The sequence below is a fragment of the Arachis hypogaea genome, chromosome 19 (genome assembly GCF_003086295.3).
Source record: "Arachis hypogaea cultivar Tifrunner chromosome 19, arahy.Tifrunner.gnm2.J5K5, whole genome shotgun sequence".
Classification (NCBI taxonomy): Eukaryota; Viridiplantae; Streptophyta; class Magnoliopsida; order Fabales; family Fabaceae; genus Arachis; species Arachis hypogaea.
In genome coordinates, this window is record NC_092054.1 from 93,331,549 (window position 1) to 93,352,623 (window position 21,075).

Here is a 21,075-nt window from a genome sequence, read left to right on the forward strand (position 1 = left end):
TTTGAGGTCAAACTGGAGGTTAAACGTGGATGCTAGATGGTAGCCCTGGAGGTGTCGAACACGTTTAACCTTCAGTTTGAGGTCAACTGGAGGTAAAGTGGAATGGCTCCCTGGTACTCTTCCTGGTTCTGGCGTTTAACCTCCAGTTTGAGGTCAAACTGGAGGTTAAACGTGGAACTCCTCCCTGGGTGGCATTATCATTCTGGCGTTTAACCTCCAGTTTGAGGTCAAACGGAGGTTAACGGGAATGCTTCTTTAGTGAGGCTTTTCATTCTGGCGTTTAACCTCCAGTTTGAGTCAAACTGGAGGTTAAACTTCAATCCCAGCATTTCTTATCCTTCATGATTTTGGCGTTTAAGCTCCAGTTTAGGCTTAAACTGGAACTTAAACTCACATGTGATATTCAAGCTTCCTTTATTGATTTTGTTGCTTCCTTGCTTAGCCTCTTCTTCCCTGAAATCATCCAAACAATTGCATCAAAGTCTTGCAAAATTCATGAGAATTTCCATTCATAGCTTCAGGAATATAACTAAACCATGGAATTTGCATCAAAATCTTCATGTTTGAATGATTTAAGACAAGCATGACTATTGGCCCAAATGATTACTTAAGGCTCAAGAAAATGCATAAAACAACTAAAAATAACATAAAAATGCTAGTGAAACTAGCTTAAGATGCCTTGGCATCACAACACCAAACTTAATACTTGCTTGTCCCTAAGCAAGTTCTGAATTATTGAGAAGAAAGAATGAAACAGAAAGTAAATTCATTAGCCATATCAGTAAGTAATTGACATTGATTAATGGGGTGTTCATGCAGAAAGTTGTTGCAGCATCACTTTATTGTTTCTTAGGTAAGAATGTCACTTTTTATGTTTCCACTAAAACACTGCTATGGCCTCTTGTTATTCACATATCCTTGGCAAGTTTCTTTTCTTTGTTTTTCTTTTCTTTGAGCTTATTTGCTCCTTGTTGCTCAGTGTCATGTGTTGCACAAGCCTTTGGCATTTTCTTTTTCTTATCAGTGCACTACACATATCCACTACAGGCATTTTAGTTCACATTTCTTCTTGAGACATTGGTGCCCAGCACCTCTTTGTGTGACTAAATGTTTTGTATTTAGGTTGCTCTTGATAATGGACTTTTGGTTGGTAATCCCGGGTTAGTTAACCCAAGTTACCAAGTGTTGAAACACTCCTCAGAACCTATTCATCCAAGCATATCCTTAATACATAAACACCACAGGCATTTGTCTCAGAAGTTCAAACCATTGGTGCCTAGCTTATTTTCTCAATTTTTTTGCTTTTTGGTTGCCCTTTTTCAGTGGCTTTTTCTTCTTCTTTTTCTTTCTTTTCATGGCCAAAGACATTTATTCATCAAGATCCATAGACAGCATCCTAATTTCCACTAAAAGTGACAATTCTAACTTTATTTCTTAGTGAGCTGACTATTCAATCAAACATGCATACCACCACTTAATCTTATTTGATTTCTTACCAAATGGAATTGAGTTACTTTTGTTCAAACATTTCTTTTATTTTTGGAAACAGAACAAGCATGGCAAGCATACATTTAAGCAAGTGAAGTTTATCCAGACACTTAGACTATCACTTATTTGAAATTAAACAAACAGACAAACAAAAACGGCAATGACTCAAACTTAAAGCAGGGGTGCATGCAAACTTCCAATATCAGCAATTCAAAGTACAAGCAATTAAGTGACAATACAACCTTGTAGCATCTTCTTTGTTGTTCATCATCCTTCCTAGCCTTGGTGTTCTCTTTGATGATGATGTATATTCCTTCCATGAGATTGATTGTCTTCCTGCAAAGCTATTAGAAGTTGCTTGTTCCCCAAGCACTTTGAGAATTGGTTAGCATGCATGTATGTTTGTAGGCCTCTGAACTTAGATTGGTGTGTGAACACCAAACTTAGTTCCTTGCCATATGCAGCAATTTGGATCATATGCAGAAAACCTCATGTGCTTTTATTAAGAAAATAACTATGAACTAGAAAAAGAAACTATGAACTAGAAATTAAACTATTGGTTAAGTAGTTTCCCTGATTGGTTGGAGCTAGTGACTAGTCATGCTGAGGTAGAAATGTGCTTTTAATGAAGTTTTTGGTGGAACACCAAACTTAGAATCTCACATTCACCCTTGAATTGTTTTGGTGTGCAACACCAAACTTAGCTCCTTGCAATACAGATAAATCTACTTAACTCTTTTATTGAAGTAACTAGAAAAGAAAAACTACCTTTGGTTGGGTTGCCTCCCAACAAGCGCTTGTTTATTGTCATTAGCTTGACATGCTGTTCCTGACTTTCTTCCTCTTCCTCCAGTTTGTTAAGAGGAATGACTTCAAGTGGATAAAGGAGCTAGTTAGTGCCCCTTGTTGTGAATGCTTCTTTCCAGCAAGCTTTCCCTTGTGATTGGCTTGAGTGAACTTGCTTGTTGGCTCAGGAGTTGGATTGTTCTTCGACCTTCTCTTCTTCATGGATATGGTCCTTTGTTTCTCGGTCACAATCCTCATTTTGGTGCTTGTTTCTACTGCCTTCACATCCTTGGTCTCAGAACTTGGTTGTTGTTGGACAGTTGGAGTATCCTGTTCATCAAAAGCTTCCTGAATTTGTGGTTCAATGAACCCTTCCTCTTTGCAACTCTCTGTGTCATTGGAGTGTGATCTCCCTTGATTGACTTTCTCCCTTTCTTGTTCTTCTGATTCCTCCCTTGGGTTTGCCATGGTATCACTAGAAGAATTGTGGGTAGGGATTTGCTTTGATAGATATCCAATTTGTGCTTCTAGCTTTTGAATGGCAGCACCTTGATTTTGTAAGTTGGATATCACTTCTTCCTTAAAGCCTTTCAAATCGGCCACATCTCTGGCCATAGTTGCAATCATTCCTTCCATCCTGTTTAATTGATCTTGAAATTGTTGGTTCGGATTGGGTTGATGAGGTTGATTATCTTGGCTGTGATATGGTGGCTGGGAGTATGTGTTTTGTGTGGGCTGATAGAGTCTTTGGTTGGAGTGTTGGTAGTGGTATGACTCTTGTGTGAAGTGGGATGAGTCTTGTGGATAGTGAAATGAATTGTATGAATTTGAGAAGGAATTTTGTGCTGAGAAATGCTCAAGTGATGAAGAATTTGGATATGTAGAGCTAGGAGGTGAGGTTGGATAATTCAGAGGTGATGGCTCTTGATGAATGGGGTGTGAATAAGTGAAATCTCTTTGGTTTTGATCTTCCCAGCCACAACTTGAGTAGTGATCAAAATCACCCAAACATGGACCATTTTGTGGCTCTGGAAGTACCCCGTTTCCTGTTCCTGATACTCCCACCCACCATGAGCATAATAACATGAATCATTCTGTGGTGGTGGAGAGTTTCTCATGGATTTTGATTGACCAAAAGATGATGGATACTCCTTTCTTTTTTGCAATGTGCCCAGTCTCAAACAATACTCATCCAAAGATAGTGGAAATCCCATAGTGAGGCAATATCACAAACAGCTGGTGGTTAGTATGCTAACAAGTGAATGAGCAAAGAAAACAAATTAAAATTTGCAGAAATTAGCAGTAATAAACTAAAACAAAAACTATTAACAAAAGAAAAGAAAAATTGCTCAATCTAGTTAACTTCCAATTGGAGAATTGTCAATCGAAAACCAATCCCCGGCAACGGCGCCATAAACTTGATGCGCATAAACGTGTTATGCTACGATTTAGGAAATTGCACGATCGGCAAAATTCCTTCCGGCAAGTGCACCGGTTATCGTCGTCAAGTAAAAACTCACAATAGAGTGAGGTCGAATCCCACAAGGATTGGTTGAGTGAACAATTCGGATTAGAAGTGTGTTCTAGTTGAGCGGAATCAAGATTTGAGATGAGATTTGCGGAATGTAAAATTGGCGGGAAAAGTAAATGACAAGAAAATTAAATGGCTGAATCTTAAATTGCATGAATTAAAGAGCAGAATGTAAATTGCTGAAATTAAAAGGGAGTGGGGATGATTGCAAGAATTGAATTGCAGAATGTAAAGAGAAAGTGGAAATCAGAAATGGGGAATTCATTGGGTTTAGGAGATATTGAAATCTCCGAATCAAAACATGTATATCTCTTCCTCAACCAATGCATTCATTGAATTTTGCTTGGCAATCTTATATGATTGGATCCCAATTCCTTGGCTCACCAATGCTCTCTAAAAACAAACAAATTCCCAATCCCTTGGTTTAAATGTTCATAAGAAGAGATGATGCTTGATCACTGATTATACCACACAATTTCATGAACCACAATTTGGTAGGATTACATGTCACAATATCCATCCAAACCCCAATCCAATCCACTGTGAGAAAGCTTCTCTAGCATGAATCCTCCATTCCTTTCCCAAGGCTCCGAAGGATTCCAAGTATGAGTAGTTTCTTTCCCAAGACAACTACTCAATGGAATTAGATCGAGAAGCTTTCTAACAAAATTCAAGAGAAAAGATTGAAGAAGAAGATAAACTATTATTGATTCATTGAATTACAATAGAGCTCCCTAACCCAATGAAAGGGGGTTTAGTGAGTCATAGCTCTGAATTCAATTACAAAGAAAAGGAAAACTAGCTAAAAGTGAAAGTCAAGGTCCCCATCAGGGGCTGGATTCCCCTGATATCCCCCCCTTCAAATGCAAAAACTAAGGCCTTTAAATAGGCTCCCTAAATTCCAAAATGAAAATGAAATTCAAAGCAAATTACAATCAAATGAAAATAAACTATTCTAGATGATTCTTGTGGCCTTGATTTGGTGTTGTTGATGGGCCTTGCTTGCTTGAAGGGCTGAGTGACATAATTGATCCAAAAAGGATAATGATCCATTAAAATACACTCAAATGTTGCACCCCCTTTCTTGAGTCGTCACTTTGTTCTCTTGTCAACCTTGCCAATTTGATGCCAAATATAGACTATTATACCTCGTTGGAAAGCTATGGATGTCAGCTTTCTAACGCAACTGGAAGCACCTCAATTGGATCTCTACAACTCGAGTTATACTCCATGGAAGGTGAAGAGGTCAGCTGGCCTGATTGCATGTTGGTACTATGCTCTTCTATGCACATTACGGGGCTGTTTTCTCCCTCAATTTTTAGTATCCACCATGCATGCCATATATGCTTGGAAAGCTCTAGATGTCTTCTTTCCAATGCATTTTGAATCACCTCATTTGGAGTTTTGTAGCTCAAGTTATTTATGTTTGAAGAAGGCATGGTCAAGCTGTTCCATATAACACGTTTAAGCTTCAGTTTAAGGTTAAACTGAAGCTTAAACGTGGATAAAGGAAGGGCAGCCCTGGAGGTCGAACACGTTTAACCTCCAGTTTGAGGTCAAACTGGAGGTTAAACGTGGAATGCTTAGAATGGTAGCCCTGGAGGTGTCGAACACGTTTAACCTTCAGTTTGAGGTCAAACTGGAGGTTAAACGTGGAATGGCTCCCTGGTACTCTTCCTGGTTCTGGCGTTTAACCTCCAGTTTGAGGTCAAACTGGAGGTTAAACGTGGAACTCCTCCCTGGGTGGCATTATCATTCTGGCGTTTAACCTCCAGTTTGAGGTCAAACTGGAGGTTAAACGTGGAATGCTTCTTTAGTGAGGCTTTTCATTCTGGCGTTTAACCTCCAGTTTGAGGTCAAACTGGAGGTTAAACTTCAATCCCAGCATTTCTTATCCTTCATGATTTTGGCGTTTAAGCTCCAGTTTAGGCTTAAACTGGAACTTAAACTCCACATGTGATATTCAAGCTTCCTTTATTGATTTTGTTGCTTCCTTGCTTAGCCTCTTCTTCCCTGAAATCATCCAAACAATTGCATCAAAGTCTTGCAAAAATTCATGAGAATTCTTCCATTCATAGCTTTCAAGGAATATAACTAAAAACTCATGGAATTTGCATCAAAATCTTCATGTTTGAATGATTTAAGACAAGCATGACTATTTGGCCCAAATGATTACTTAAGGCTCAAGAAAATGCATAAAACAACTAAAAATAACATAAAAAATGCTAGTGAAACTAGCTTAAGATGCCTTGGCATCAGCATCCTCCTCGGAGCAACTTTCACATGGGCTGAAATTCATTCAAAAATCCAATTAAATTCAAATCTTCACCAAATTAAAAAGCCCATCCAAATTCTAAAATCCAAGAATAGAAAGTGTATAAATAGGAGCTAGTTTGATTTAATTAGGACCTCTAGACACTACTTTGAATTTTTTTCTTTTAAACTTTGAATTTCATTTTTGAGCTTTTACTTGGGAATTTAGATCTTAGAGAATTGGAAAGGAGAATTGATCTCTCTTCTTCCTTGTTCTTGCTTGAGCACTCTTTACTTTTCTTGCTTTGGATCTTGGGTGAAGAATTGAAGAACTTCTGTTTCAATCTCACCTTGAGATCTCTTGTTTACTTTCTCTGCATAAATGAATTTCAATTTCTGTTTACTTTACTGCTTCATCTTCTACTCTCTCTGCAGTTTGCTTTTCTTTACTTCTTTTGCAATTGTTCTTGTTGGATCAAGGAAGGATTTGAGATCTAGACTTGTTATCTAGTCTCTTCCACCCCTGAGATCTTCAACCATCTTTTACATCGCTGCAAATTAAGCACCAGTCACTTTCTATTTTTAAACTCTTCAAGCATTTTCACTTTTCTGTTTGAGACCTACTTCAATTCAATTCATCCTCTACTTTCCTGTTTAATGCAATTTACTTGTTCTTGTTTAAATTCTGCAATCCCAGCTCCCAATTCCTTTTATAAATCAAGCAATTTATATTTCTTGCACTTTAAGTTTCAGCCATTTACATTTCTTGCAATCTAAGTTTCTGCAATTTACATTACTTGCACTTTAAGATTCTGCTTCTTTACTTTCCTGCTCTTTAATTTACTGCATTTTACCCCACTCCCTTTACATTGCAAGCAATTTAGTTTCTGCCAATTACAAACAACTCAATGATGCCAGGGCATCTTGGCCAGTTTCACTGACCTTTTCTTTACTGTTTTTAGGATAGTTTCATACATTTCTTTAGGAAATAAGCTAGTTTTGGGTAAATATTCACTTATGCCTTGATTCAAGCATACATTGTGCATTTTACATAATTTTATGAGGATTTTGCATAAGTTTAGTGACAAATATTATGTTGCATTACTCATGACTTGGACTAGAGCTTTGATGCACTTTATTGCTTGATTTCAGGACCAAAAAGGAAGCAAGAAAAGGGGAGGTAACTTGCAAGATTAAAGAGAAAAGTGATTGCCAATAACATTCTCAAAAAGCCATCAATGCCCACGTTAGAGAGTCACGTTAACCAAGTTAACGTGAACTCTAACGTGGAGAAAAGAAGTTGAGCCAACGTTAGTGACACTCAACATTGTCACTAATGTTGGCAATTACTCATAAGTGGCCACGTTAGAAGCCAAATTAACCTAGTTAACGTGGCCTCTAACGTTAAGGGGGGGAAGAAAAGCCAACGTTAGTGACACTCAACATTGTCACTAACGTTGGCCTATGGTGCAAAGTACCACGTTAACTCCCACGTTAACTTGGTTAACGTGGGAACTAACGTAGAGGATGAAGAGTTGTCGACAACGTTAGTGACACTCAACATTGTCACTAACGTTGAAGCAACCGCACGACCCCCAAGAGTCACGTTAACTTCCACGTTAACTTGGTTAACGTGGAAGCTAACGATGAAAAATGAAGGATGAGCCAACGTTAGTGACACTCAACATTGTCACTAACGTTGGGATGGCTAAAGATGGCTACGTTAGAGGCCATATTAACCTAGTTAACGTGGACTCTAACGTGAGACCCAGGGGCACATTGGAACGTTAGTGACAATGTTGAGTGTCACTAACGTTCTCGAAGGTTGGCAAGGACCACGTTAGAAGCCACGTTAACCTAGTTAACGTGGGCTTTAACGTGAAACAAGAAGGGGCACACTGGAACGTTAGTGACAATGTTGAGTGTCACTAACGTTCTCGAAGGATTAACAAGGCAACGTTAAAAGCCACGTTAACCTAGTTAACGTGGGTTTTAACGTAAGGCAAAGGGGTGCATTGGAACGTTAGTGACAATGTTAAGTGTCACTAACGTTCTCGAACTTATATTCTCACTAAATATTAACACCCCTAACGTCCTGAGCTGAAGTCTCTGCCCACTTAGCACTTTCTCTCTGCAAGTAAAGCCAAGCCCAAATGAAGAAAAGAACTGCTTCAAACTCAAGATCCAAAGGCCCAAGACTTGAAGAGTAAACTAGAAGCTGAGAAGAGTAGTATATATAGGAGTAGCTTTGAATTGTAAAGGAGTTCTGGAGGCTGAGGGAACTACTCTCTGTATTTTACTTTCTTTGCAATTTATAGTTTTATGATGTATTCTCCATCTTTGTTTTCATTTTCAAGAGCTATGAACAACTAAACCCCTTTCATTGGGTTAGGGAGCTCTGTTGTAATTTGATGGATCAATACTAATTTTCATTATTCTTCTTCTATCTTTCCTCTTCATTTTACTTGAAAGCTTTCGATCTTCATCCCATTGAGTAGTTATCTTGGAAGAGAAGCTATTCAAACTTGGATCTCTTTTGAACCTTGAAAGAGGAATGAAGAGATCAAGCTAGAAATGGTTTCTCATGCTGGACCAAATTGGGTTTGGATGGGTATGTGACTATAACCCTCTCAGTACTTGGTTTGGGAAATACATGTGGTATAATCAGTGACCATACTTCATCTCTTCTCATGAGCAATTGACCAAGGAATTGGCTATTGATCAAGATTTGAGAGATTGAATTGCAAGAAATTGTAATTCAATCACTTAAGATTGCCAAGGAGATCAATGAGTGCATTGATTGAGGAAGAGATGAAAATGAACTTGATCCGGAGAATTGCAACATCTCCTAAGCCCAATAAACTCCCCATCTCTGATCTTACCCATTCTCTTTAATTTCTGTCATTTACTTTTATGAGCGAATCCCCCATTCCCATTTACAATTCTACAATTTATTTCCAGTCATTTAATTCTAGCATTTACTTTTCTGTTATTTACATTGCCGCCATTTTAATTTCTGCAACTCTCAACCTAAACTCTGGATTCGATCAACTAGAACATTCTTCTAATTAAAGTTGCTTGATCAATCAATCCCTGTGGGATTTGACCTCACTCTATTATGAGTTTTTACTTGACGACAACTTCGGTACACTTGCCGAAGGGAGATTTGTTGAGAGACAAGTTTTCCGTGCATCAAGTTTATGGCGCCGTTGCCGGGGATTGATTGTGCATCAACAATGATTAAATTGGAAGATCACTAGATTGAGCATTTTTATTTTGTGAATTTCATTTTTCTGTTTGAGTGATTTACTTCTTGTTTTAGTTAAACTTCTTCCCTTCTCCCTCTACCCGTTTGTTTTTCTTTGTTATTTTCAATTCTGTTTGCTAACCCACTAACTGTTTGATATATTGCATCACCCACAACTAACAATAACTCTGACACAAATACTGTCTGCGCCTATTTTCTTTGCTTGTACTTGTTGGTTGTATGACAGGGAGAAGAAGCGGGGCTTCAACTTCCTTTGATTCTGAACCTGAAAGAACCTTCCTTAGACTAAGGAGGGAGGCAAAAGAAAAACGTGTAGTTGGTGCTGAAGAAGAGGAGGAACACTTTGAGGAATACTTTGAACCTAACATGGAAGAAAACATGGAAAATCATCATGAATAAGAGACTCACAACCATGGCAGAGGAGGTGGATCAAATCATGCTGGGGAAGATAGAAGAGTTTTGGGCTCTTACATCAATCCAAACCCAGGCAATTGTGGAAGTAGCATCCAAAAGCCAACAATCCATGCCAACAACTTTGAACTTAAACCACAGCTCATCACCCTTGTTCAGAACAACTGTTCATTTGGAGGAAGTGTTCAAGAAGACCCCAATCAACATTTAACCACCTTCCTGAGAATATGTGACACAGTAAAGTCTAATGGTGTTCATCCTGACGCCTATAGACTACTCTTATTTCCCTTCTCACTCAGGGACAAGGCAGCCAAGTGGCTGGAATCCTTCCCAAGGGAGAGCTTGACAACTTGGGAAGATGTGGTGAACAAATTCTTAGCAAGATTCTACCCTTCTCAATGAATCAATAGGCTGAGAGCTGAGGTTCAAACTTTCAGGCAACAAGATGGTGAGACTCTATATGAAGCATGGGAGTGGTTCAAGGACTTAACAAGGAGGTGTCCATCTGACATGTTCAACGAATGGGTCCAGCTGCACATTTTCTATGAAGGGCTCTCTTATGAGTCAAAGAAGGCAGTAGACCATTCATCTGGAGGATCCTTGAACAAGAAAAAGACCATTGAGGAAGCCATAGATGTTATTGAAACAGTAGCAGAAAACGACTACTTATATGCTTCCGAAAGAGGGAACACAAGAGGAGTGATGGAGCTAAACAATGTAGATGCTCTGTTGGCCCAAAACAAGCTCATTACCCAGCAGCTGGCTGACCTCACCAAGAATATGGAGAGGAACCAAGTAGCAGCAATCTCCACTTCGTCAACAACACAAGAAGGAGTGAATGAAGAAGTAGAGGGGAGTCAGGAGCAAGCCAATTACATTGGGAATTCACCAAGGAAAAACTATGATCCATACTCCAAGACTTACAACCCCTGGATGGAGAAACCACCCAAAATTTGGGTGGGGAAGAGAGCAAGATCAAAAGCAATTCACCCAGAGGACATCTCAACACCCCCACAACAACACTTCTCCACACACTCATCAAAACCAAAACAGCACATCTGATCCGAACCACTCATCAATCGATGACAAGCTCTCTAAGATCGAAACCTTCATCGAAGGAATATGCAGAGACATTCAAGACAGTAAAGCATTCAGAGAGGAAGTGCAGTCAAACATGCAGAATCAAAATGCTGCCATCAAAAAACTGGAAACACAAATCAGCTATCTGTTTAAGCAGCTCCCTAACCACAATTTTTGCTATGATGCCCATTCAAGCAAAAGGGAGGAGTGTCAAGCTATCACACATAGGAGTGGGAAGGAACTGAAGGAACATCCCCAAAAACCTCAAGAAGAAAGCTCAAATGAAAAGGGAGAAGAGCAAGATGGAATGCAACCCCACACGCCAAGTTTGCAGAAAGAAAAAAAGATACCCCAACTGAACATCTCAAGAGCTCCATACTCCCAGCTATTGAAGAAAAAGGAAGATGACAACCAGTTCTTGAGATTTTTGGAAATCTTTAAGAAGCTACAAATCAACATACCATTTGCTGAAGCCATAGAACAAATGCCACTTTATGCCAAGTTTTTGAAGGAGCTAATGACTAAGAAGAGAAGCTGGAAGAACAATGAGACTGTGATACTAACTGAAGAGAGCAGTGCTATCATTCAGCCTAAACTACCTCAGAAACTGAAGGATCCTGGGAGTTTTCAGATCCCTTGCATTATAGGAGAAATCACAGTAGAAAAGGCTCTCTGTGACTTAGGGGCCAGCATCAATTTGATGTCAGTAGCTATGATGAGAAAGATGAAAATTGAGGAGGCTAAACCAACAAAAATAGCTCTACAACTAGCAAACCGGTCGTTCAAATTCCCTCACGGGATACTAGAGGATTTGCTAGTAAAAGTAGGAGATTTCATATTCCCAGCAGATTTTGTGGTGCTGGACATGCAGGAAGACGCCAAGACCTCCATCATCTTGGAAAGGCCATTCTTGGCCACTGCTGGAGCTGTCATTGATGTTCAGAAGGGTGACCTCACCCTGAGATTACACAATGAAAAGATGACATTCAATGTGTTCAAGGCCATAAGTTATCCACCGGAACAATTGGGGGAATGCATGAGGTTAGATGCACTGGAGGATGAAGTGGAGGAGAAATTTGAAGAAGATGAACCTGAAGAAAACGAGAGATTGGTGGAGGAAGAATCTGAATCAAGTGAAGAGGTAGTTACAGCAGAAATACATATACCAGATGCACCAAAGGAAGGGAACGAAAAATCAGAAGCACCCAAACCTGAACTCAAAGCATTGCCACCCACTCTCAAATATGCATATCTAGGAGAAAATGAAAACTACCCAGTGATCATAAATTCATCCCTTAGTCAAGATCAAGAGGACGAGCTACTCAAGGTGCTGCGGGAGCATAAGGATGCCATTGGATAGACCTTTGCTGACTTGAAAGGAATCAGTTCAGCCATATGCATGCATAAAATACTGTTGGAAGATGATGCCAAGCCATCAATTCAATCCCAAAGAAGGCTGAACCCAATCATGAAGGAAGTGGTACAAAAAGAGGTTATGAAGCTTTGGCAAGGAGGAGTCATATACCCAATTTCGGACAGCCCTTGGGTTAGCCCCATACATGTTGTGCCAAAGAAGGGAGGGATCACTGTGGTTACCAATGAGAAGAACGAGCTCATACCTACAAGGACCGTCACAGGATGGCGGATGTGCATAGACTACAGGAAACTAAATGAGGCTACACGAAAGGACCATTTTCCCCTTCCATTCATGGATCAGATGTTGGAAAGACTTGCAGGGCACGCATATTATTGTTTTCTCGACGGTTATTCAGGATATAACCAAATAGTGGTTGATCCAAGAGACCAAGAGAAAACCTCATTTACCTGTCCGTATGGAGTGTTTGCCTATAGGCGCATGCCATTTAGATTATGCAATGCCCCTGCAACTTTCCAATGCTGCATGCTTTCTATCTTTTCAGATATGATAGAAAAATTCATTGAAGTTTTTATGGATGATTTCTCGGTATTCGGAGATTCTTTTCCTAGTTGCCTACATCACCTCGCCTTGGTATTGAAAAGATGCCAAGAGACCAATTTGGTCTTGAACTGGAAAAAATGCCACTTCATGGTGACAGGAGGAATAGTCCTTGGTCACAAGGTCTCTCACCAAGGCATTGAGGTTGATAGAGCTAAAGTAGAACTTATTGAAAAACTACCCCCACCCAGTGATGTCAAGGCAATTAGAAGTTTTTTAGGGGATGCTGATTTTTACAGAAGGTTCATTAAAGATTTTTCAAAGATAGCCAAGCCCTTAAGCAATCTCCTTGTATCTGATACACCATTCATTTTTTATGAAACATGCATGCTAGCATTTGCACATTTGAAAATGAGGTTATCCTCTGCTCCTATCATTTCCCCACCTGATTGGAACCTACCATTTGAATTGATGTGTGATGCATCTGATTTTGCAGTTGGGGCAGTGTTAGGACAAAGGAAAGATAACCTAGTTCGTGTGATATACTATGCTAGCAAAGTCCTTAATGAAACTCAAAGAAATTATACCACTACTGAAAAAGAATTGCTAGCAATAGTTTTTGCATTTGACAAATTTAGATCATACCTCATTGGTGCTAAAGTGATTGTTTTTACAGATCACACAGCACTTAAGTATTTGTTTGCCAAGCAAGAATCAAAGCCAAGACTAATAAGGTGGATCTTACTGTTGCAGGAATTTGATATTGAAATCAGAGACAAGAAAGGAGTGGAGAACAAGGTGGCAGATCACCTCTCCAGAATCCCTCATGAGCAAGGTGGAGAAGATGATACAAATATGAACAAGCTCTTCCCCAATGAGCAGTTGATGACAGTTCGCAAAGCACCATGGTTCGCAGATATTGCAAATCTCAAGGCAACTGGGGCATTACCCCCAGGGATCAATAAACATCAAAAGAGGAAGCTCATGAATGATGCAAAATACTTTGTCTGGGACGAGCCATATCTCTTCATGAAATGTTCGGATGGAATTCTTAGAAGATGTATTTCGGAAGAGGAAGGGAGAGAAGTCCTGTGGAACTGCCACGGTTCATGCTATGGCGGGCACTTTAGAGGGGACAGAACTGCAGCAAAGGTGCTACAAAGCGGATTCTTTTGGCCCACCCTTTTCAAGGATGCCAAGGAACTAGTGAAAAGCTGCAATGAATGCCAAAGAGCTGGAAACCCGCCCAAAAGAAACGCCATGCCACAAAATTTCATCTTGGAACTGGAACTGTTTGATGTGTGGGGGATTGATTTCATGGGACCATTCCTAACCTCATATGCAAACAAATACATCCTGGTAGCAGTGGATTATGTTTCCAAGTGGGTAGAGGCTATTGCAACCCCAACTAATGATAACAAGGTAGTCATGAACTTCCTCAGGAAGAATATCTTTAGCCGGTTTGGAGTCCCAAGAGCCCTCATCAGTGATGGAGGGAGCCACTTTTGTAACAAACCACTAGAAGCTCCCAGGAGTTTCGAAAAAGGGTAGCAAGTACTCCTTTACAATTCTAAATTAAGGCTGTTCCCAGGAAAACTCAAGTCGAGGTGGTCCGGACCTTTCATGGTTACAAAAGTATCACCATATGGCCACATCGAAATCACGGATGAAGGTTCAGGGAGGACGTTTACAATGAATGGACAAAGACTCAAGCATTATCTGGGCAACATGGGGGAAAACTCCAGAGTAAAATACCACCTCAAGTAATCAAGGACTCGTCGAGCTAGCGACGATAAAAGAGCGCTCTGTTGGGAGGCAACCCAACCTCAGGTAGTTTCACTTTCATCTTTATTTCAATAAAAATCACAAAGTTGTTTCCCCTGTATTGTAAGGAGCTAAGTTTGGTGTTCAACACCAGAACAATCCAAGAGTGATAGTGTAGTTCTAAGTTTGGTGTTTCACTAAAGGACATTGGTTAGAATTACACTCCACTCCAAAAGAACATTACTAGCTCCATCCAATCAAGAGAAACCACTTAGATGTAGTTAGACTATAGGTGATCATTGCTTTATTGATAACAAGATATGAGGGTCTCTGCATATATGTAATGTCTTGTACTGGGCAAAGAACTAAGTTTGGTGTTCACACACCAAATTGAGTTCAAGAGGCACAAGAATACTTGTAAGCTAACTATATCTCAAGTGCTTTGGGAACAAGCAACTTCCAGTAACCTTGCAGGAATCTTATAAGGAAATGGTGCAACTTCACCCAAAGAAGCGAGGCAGCAAAAACTAGATGATGACAAAGAGAGAGGGGGACCAGAGATCATCAACCAAAGGTTGTATTGTTACCTAATTCCATTGTACTCAGAATCGTTGAAAGTTGGAAGCTCGAATGCACTTCTGATTTATAGTTACTCTTAGTTGAACCCTTTTTAAATTCTGTCTTTTAAGTTCTGAATAGGTCTATGTGCACTAGTCTTTATGTCACTGCATCATTACTTCCCTTTCTTGTAAGCTTGTCCCTTTTAAATCAAATTGAAGAAGAGAATGATTATATTTTTAAAAGACCAGAGTAGGGTTCCTAATGTGGAGGTGCATTCATGAATCTTTGGGGTAGTCATAAGTTAGCTAAGTTGGTTCAACCACAAGGTTAGGAGGACAACTATCTATCCTGAATACTTGACTTTGGAGATACTCATGAGACTAAGTTAATAACAAGATCCTAAGAAGAGAAAAGGGAAAGAACAATGGAAGTGAAAAACAAAAGAAAAAGAGTAAGCAACAAGGCTAGGCATCAATGGTTTTAATCTTGAGGCAAGTGTCTGTGGTGTTCCTGTGTGAGGGATCTACTTGGATGAATAAGCTCTTAGGGGTGCTTTATTACTTGGTAACTGGGGTTAACTAACCCGGGATTATCAGCTGAAAATCCACTATCAAGAGTAACCCTCACTACAGAGCATTTAGTAACCCAAAGAGGTGCTGGACACCAAGGTCTCAAGAAAAGAAAATAAATAAACTATATGCCTGTGGTGTGTATGTATGGGGGAGAAACTTGAGGGAGTAAGTCCTTAGGGGTGCTTCAACACCTAGCACCTTGAACCAACTGGTTCGGGAGTGTTGGTTGAAAGCTTATCTTAAAGAGTTGCCCCCTTACAGAGCACTTAGCCTAAATAACACAAATAACCACTGAAATAACAATAAAAGGATCAATGAATAAAAGTCTCATGAGATATAAAAAAAGTAAGTGTTTAGGGACATGATAAAGGTCTGAAAGCCAGTAATAGAATGAACCTAAGTTGCTATGCATGAAACCACCATAAAATCAGTAATATGACTTCCACAAGGATGACTCATTCCTCTGGATATTCCATTCATCATTCTCTTGTTCCAGTACTTGCTTAGGGACAAGCAAGCTTTAAGTTTGGTGTTGTGATGCTAGGGCATCTTGGCCAGTTTCACTGACCTTTTCTTTACTGTTTTTAGGATAGTTTCATACATTTCTTTAGGAAATAAGCTAGTTTTGGGTAAATATTCACTTATGCCTTGATTCAAGCATACATTGTGCATTTTACATAATTTCTTGAGGATTTTGCATAAGTGTAGTGACAAATATTATGTTGCATTACTCATAACTTGGACTAGAGCTTTGATGCACTTTATTGCTTGATTTCAGGACCAAAAAGGAAGCAAGAAAAGGGGAGGTAACTTGCAAGATTAATGAGAAAAGTGATTGCCAATAACATTCTCAAAAGGCCATCAATGCCCACGTTAGAGAGTCACGTTAACCAAGTTAACGTGAACTCTAACGTGGAGAAAAGAAGTTGAGCCAACGTTAGTGACACTCAACATTGTCACTAACGTTGGCAATTACTCATAAGTGGCCACGTTAGAAGCCACGTTAACCTAGTTAACGTGGCCTCTAACGTTAACGGGGGGAAGAGAAGCCAACGTTAGTGACATTCAACATTGTCACTAACGTTGGCCTATGGTGCAAAGTACCACGTTAACTCCCACGTTAACTTGGTTAACGTGGGAACTAACGTAGAGGATGAAGAGTTGTCGACAACGTTAGTGACACTCAACATTGTCACTAACGTTGAAGCAACCACACGACCCCCAAGAGTCACGTTAACTTCCACGTTAACTTGGTTAACGTGGAAGCTAACGATGAGAAATGAAGGATGAGCCAACGTTAGTGACACTCAACATTGTCACTAACGTTGGGATGGCTAAAGATGGCTACGTTAGAGGCCACGTTAACCTAGTTAACGTGGACTCTAACGTGAGACCCAGGGGCACATTGGAACGTTAGTGACAATGTTGAGTGTCACTAACGTTCTCGAAGGTTGGCAAGGACCACGTTAGAAGCCACGTTAACCTAGTTAACGTGGGCTTTAACGTGAAACAAGAAGGGGCACACTGGAACGTTAGTGACAATGTTGAGTGTCACTAATGTTCTCGAAGGATCAACAAGGCAATGTTAAAAGCCACGTTAACCTAGTTAACGTGGGTTTTAACGTAAGGCAAAGGGGTGCATTGGAACATCAGTGACAATGTTAAGTGTCACTAACGTTCTCGAACTTATATTCCCACTAAATATTAACACCCCTAACGTCCTGAGCTGAAGTCTCTGCCCACTTAGCACTTTCTCTCTGCAAGTAAAGCCAAGCCCAAATGAAGAAAAGAACTGCTTCAAACTCAAGATCCAAAGGCCCAAGACTTGAAGAGTAAACTAGAAGCTGAGAAGAGTAGTATATATAGGAGTAGCTTTGAATTGTAAAGGAGTTCTGGAGGCTGAGGGAACTACTCTCTGTATTTTACTTTCTTTGCAATTTCTAGTTTTATGATGTATTCTCCATCTTTGTTTTCATTTTCAAGAGCTATGAACAACTAAACCCTTTTCATTGGGTTAGGGAGCTCTGTTGTAATTTGATGGATCAATACTAATTTTCATTATTCTTCTTTTATCTTTCCTCTTGATTTTACTTGAAAGCTTTCGATCTTCATCCCGTTGAGTAGTTATCTTGGAAGAGAAGCTATTCAAACTTGGATCTCTTTTGAACCTTGAAAGAGGAATGAAGAGATCAAGCTAGAAATGCTTTCTCATGCTGGACCAAATTGGGTTTGGATGGGTATGTGACTATAACCCTCTCAATACTTGGTTTGGGAAATGCATGTGGTATAATCAGTGACCATACTTCATCTCTTCTCATGAGTAATTGACCAAGGAATTGGCTATTGATCAAGATTTGAGAGATTGAATTGCAAGAAATTGTAATTCAATCACTTAAGATTGCCAAGGAGATCAATGAGTGCATTGATTGAGGAAGAGATGAAAATGAACTTGATCTGGAGAATTGCAACATCTCCTAAGCCTAATGAACTCCCCATCTCTGATCTTACCCATTCTCTTTAATTTGCATTTACAATTCTGCAATTTATTTCCAGTCATTTACTTCCAGTCCTTTAATTCTAGCATTTACTTTTCTGTTATTTACATTCTCGCCATTTTAATTTCTGCAACTCTCAACCCAAACTCTGGATTCAAAAAACTAGAACATTCTTCTAATTAAAGTTGCTTGATCAATCAATCCCTGTGGGATTCGACCTCACTCTATTGTGAGTTTTTACTTGACGACAACTTCGGTACACTTGCCGAAGGGAGATTTGTTGAGAGACAAGTTTTCCGTGCATCACACAACCAATACTTGATTTGCTTGACTAAATCAACCACTAAACTAAAATTGCTCAATCCTTCAATCCCTGTAGGATCGACCTCACTCATGTGAGTTATTATTACTTGATGCGACCCGGTACACTTGCTAGTGAGTTTCGTGTTGGATCGTTTTCCACACATCAGTTTTCATGGATGATTTTTCTATCTTTGGCAATTCATTTAACACTTGCTTACATCATTTAACTCTTGTTTTGAAAAGATGCCAAGAAACTAATCTGGTATTGAATTGGGAGAAATGACATTTCATGGTTCCTTAAGGGATAGTTCTTGGGCATAAAGTTTCAAGCAAAGGTATAGAAGTTGACAAAGCAAAAATAGAAATCATTGAAAAGCCTCCTATACCTGTTAATGTGAAAGCAGTAAGGAGTTTTCTTGGACATGCTGGTTTTTACAGGAGATTCATCAAAAATTTTTCAAAAATAGCAAAACCATTGAGCAATTTGCTAATGATTTATAGTCCTTTCATCTTTGATGACAATTGCAAGCATGCCTTTGAAACTTTAAAGAGAAAACTCATTACAGCACCAATCATCACACCCCCTGATTGGGAATTACCTTTTGAACTTATGTGTGATGCAAGTGACTTTGCAATTGGTGCTTTATTGGGGCAAAAGAAAGATAAACTGCATCATGCTATATACTATGCTAGCAAGGTGTTGAACGAAGCACAGAAAAATTATACCACCACAGAGAAAGAGCTCTTGGCAATTGTATATGCAATTAATAAATTTAGACAATACTTGATTGGTTCAACGGTTATAGTATATACTGATCATGCTGCTCTCAAGTATCTTATGTCTAAACAGGATTCAAAGCCAAGGCTTATTAGGTGGGTGTTGCTACTACAAGAGTTTGACATTGAAGTGAGAGATAGGAAAGGGAATAAGAACCAAGTAGCAGACCACTTGTCAAGGCTACCACAAGAGGCTAATCAAGCTCCACATTCAGTGAATGAAAACTTTCCAAATGAACACCTCTTACAAATCCAACAAGCCCCCTGGTTTGCAGACATTGCAAACTACAAGGTTGGAAGGAGATCCCTCAAGAGTTCACCAAGCATCAAGTGAAGAAGCTGCTCAATGAAGCCAAAAAATTCTTATGGGATGAACCATTCTTATTCAATAGGTGTCCAGATGGAATGATTAGGAAATGTGTTCCTGAGAGTGAGATGAGAGACATACTATGGCATTGTCATGGTTCAGCGTATGGTGGACACTTTGGACTAGAAAGAACAGCAGCCAAAGTACTTCAAAGTGGATTTTATTGGCCAACCATCTTCAAGGATGCTAGAGAGTTTGTTCATCAATGTAATGAGTGCCAAAGAGCTGGAGGATAAACAAGAAGGAATGAGATGCCTCAGAACTACATCTTGGAGGTAGAACTCTTTGATCTGTGGGGAATAGATTTTATGGTCTCCTTTCCACCATCATATTCTTTCAAATACATACTTGTGGCAGTAGAGTATGTCTCAAAGTGAGCGGAGGCCATAGCAACAACCACATGTGATGCACAAATTGTCCTTCAATTCTTTAAGAAGCACATTTTTACTAGATATGGAGTGCCTAAGGGTCTTGTCAGTGATGGTGGTAGTCACTTTTGCAACAAACAGATGGAGAAACTACTTCACAAGTATGGGGTGATGTACAAAGTAGCTACTCCATACCATCCACAGACCAATGGCCAAGCAGAGCTTGCAAATAGGGAGTTGAAGAGGATTTTGGAGAAAACAGTGGGGAGCACAAGAAAGGATTGGGCCAGGAAATTAGAAGATGCTCTCTGGGCATATAGGACAACCTTCAAAACTCCTCTTGGAAGGTCACCTTTTCAATTGTTGTATGGCAAGTCGTGTCACCTTCCTGTAGAGCTTGAACACAAAGCTTTCTGGACCACTAAACTCTTCAACTTTGATTATCAAGCAGTAGGAGAGAAGAGGTTATTGCAATTAAATGAGTTGAATGGGTTTAGATTGGAAGCCTATGAAATTGCTAAGATATACAAGGAAAAAACTAAGAGATGGCATGACAGAAGGATCTCAAAGAAGGAGTTCAAACCAGGACAGCAAGTACTCTTGTACAACTCCAAACTCAAAGTTTTCCCTAGCAAACTCAAGTCTTAACGGACTGGCCCCTACCTAGTGACAAAGGTTCTTCCTTGTGGAAGCCTTGAATTGCTAGATGAAGCAACAAAGAACAATTTCACAGCAAATGGTCACAGGGCAAAGCACTACTTGGGAGGCCATTGGGACAAAGAGAAAGAGATTTAGAAATTAAGCTGAGCAAGAATGTAGGATGTCAAGCTAGTGACATTAAAAGAGCGCTTGTTGGGAGGCAACCCAACTAAAGGTAGTTTTCTTCTCTTAACTATTTCAATAAGAAGGTTAAGTAGTTTTATCTGTATTACAAGGAGCTAAGTTTGGTGTTGCACACCAAAACAATTTAAGGATGAATGAAGGATGCTAAGTTTGGTGTTCCACCAAAAATCTCATTTAAAAACACATTTCAACCCTCTGCATAACTGGTTACTAGCTCCAAGAAATCAAGAAAACCACTAAACAACTGTATGTTTTCTAGTTTTTAGCTGCATTACTTTCAACAAAAGCAAAAG

At 39.5% G+C, this 21,075-nt stretch overlaps 1 non-coding gene across 1 annotated transcript; it reads right to left on the reverse strand.

Moving 5' to 3' along the window:
- Positions 1-10,145: 10,145 nt before the first annotated feature.
- On the reverse strand, positions 10,146-10,249 carry LOC112782138 (small nucleolar RNA R71). Its single transcript, XR_003192876.1, has one exon. It is a non-coding gene; the product is annotated as a small nucleolar RNA R71 (small nucleolar RNA).
- Between the last annotated feature and the right edge of the window lie 10,826 nt (positions 10,250-21,075).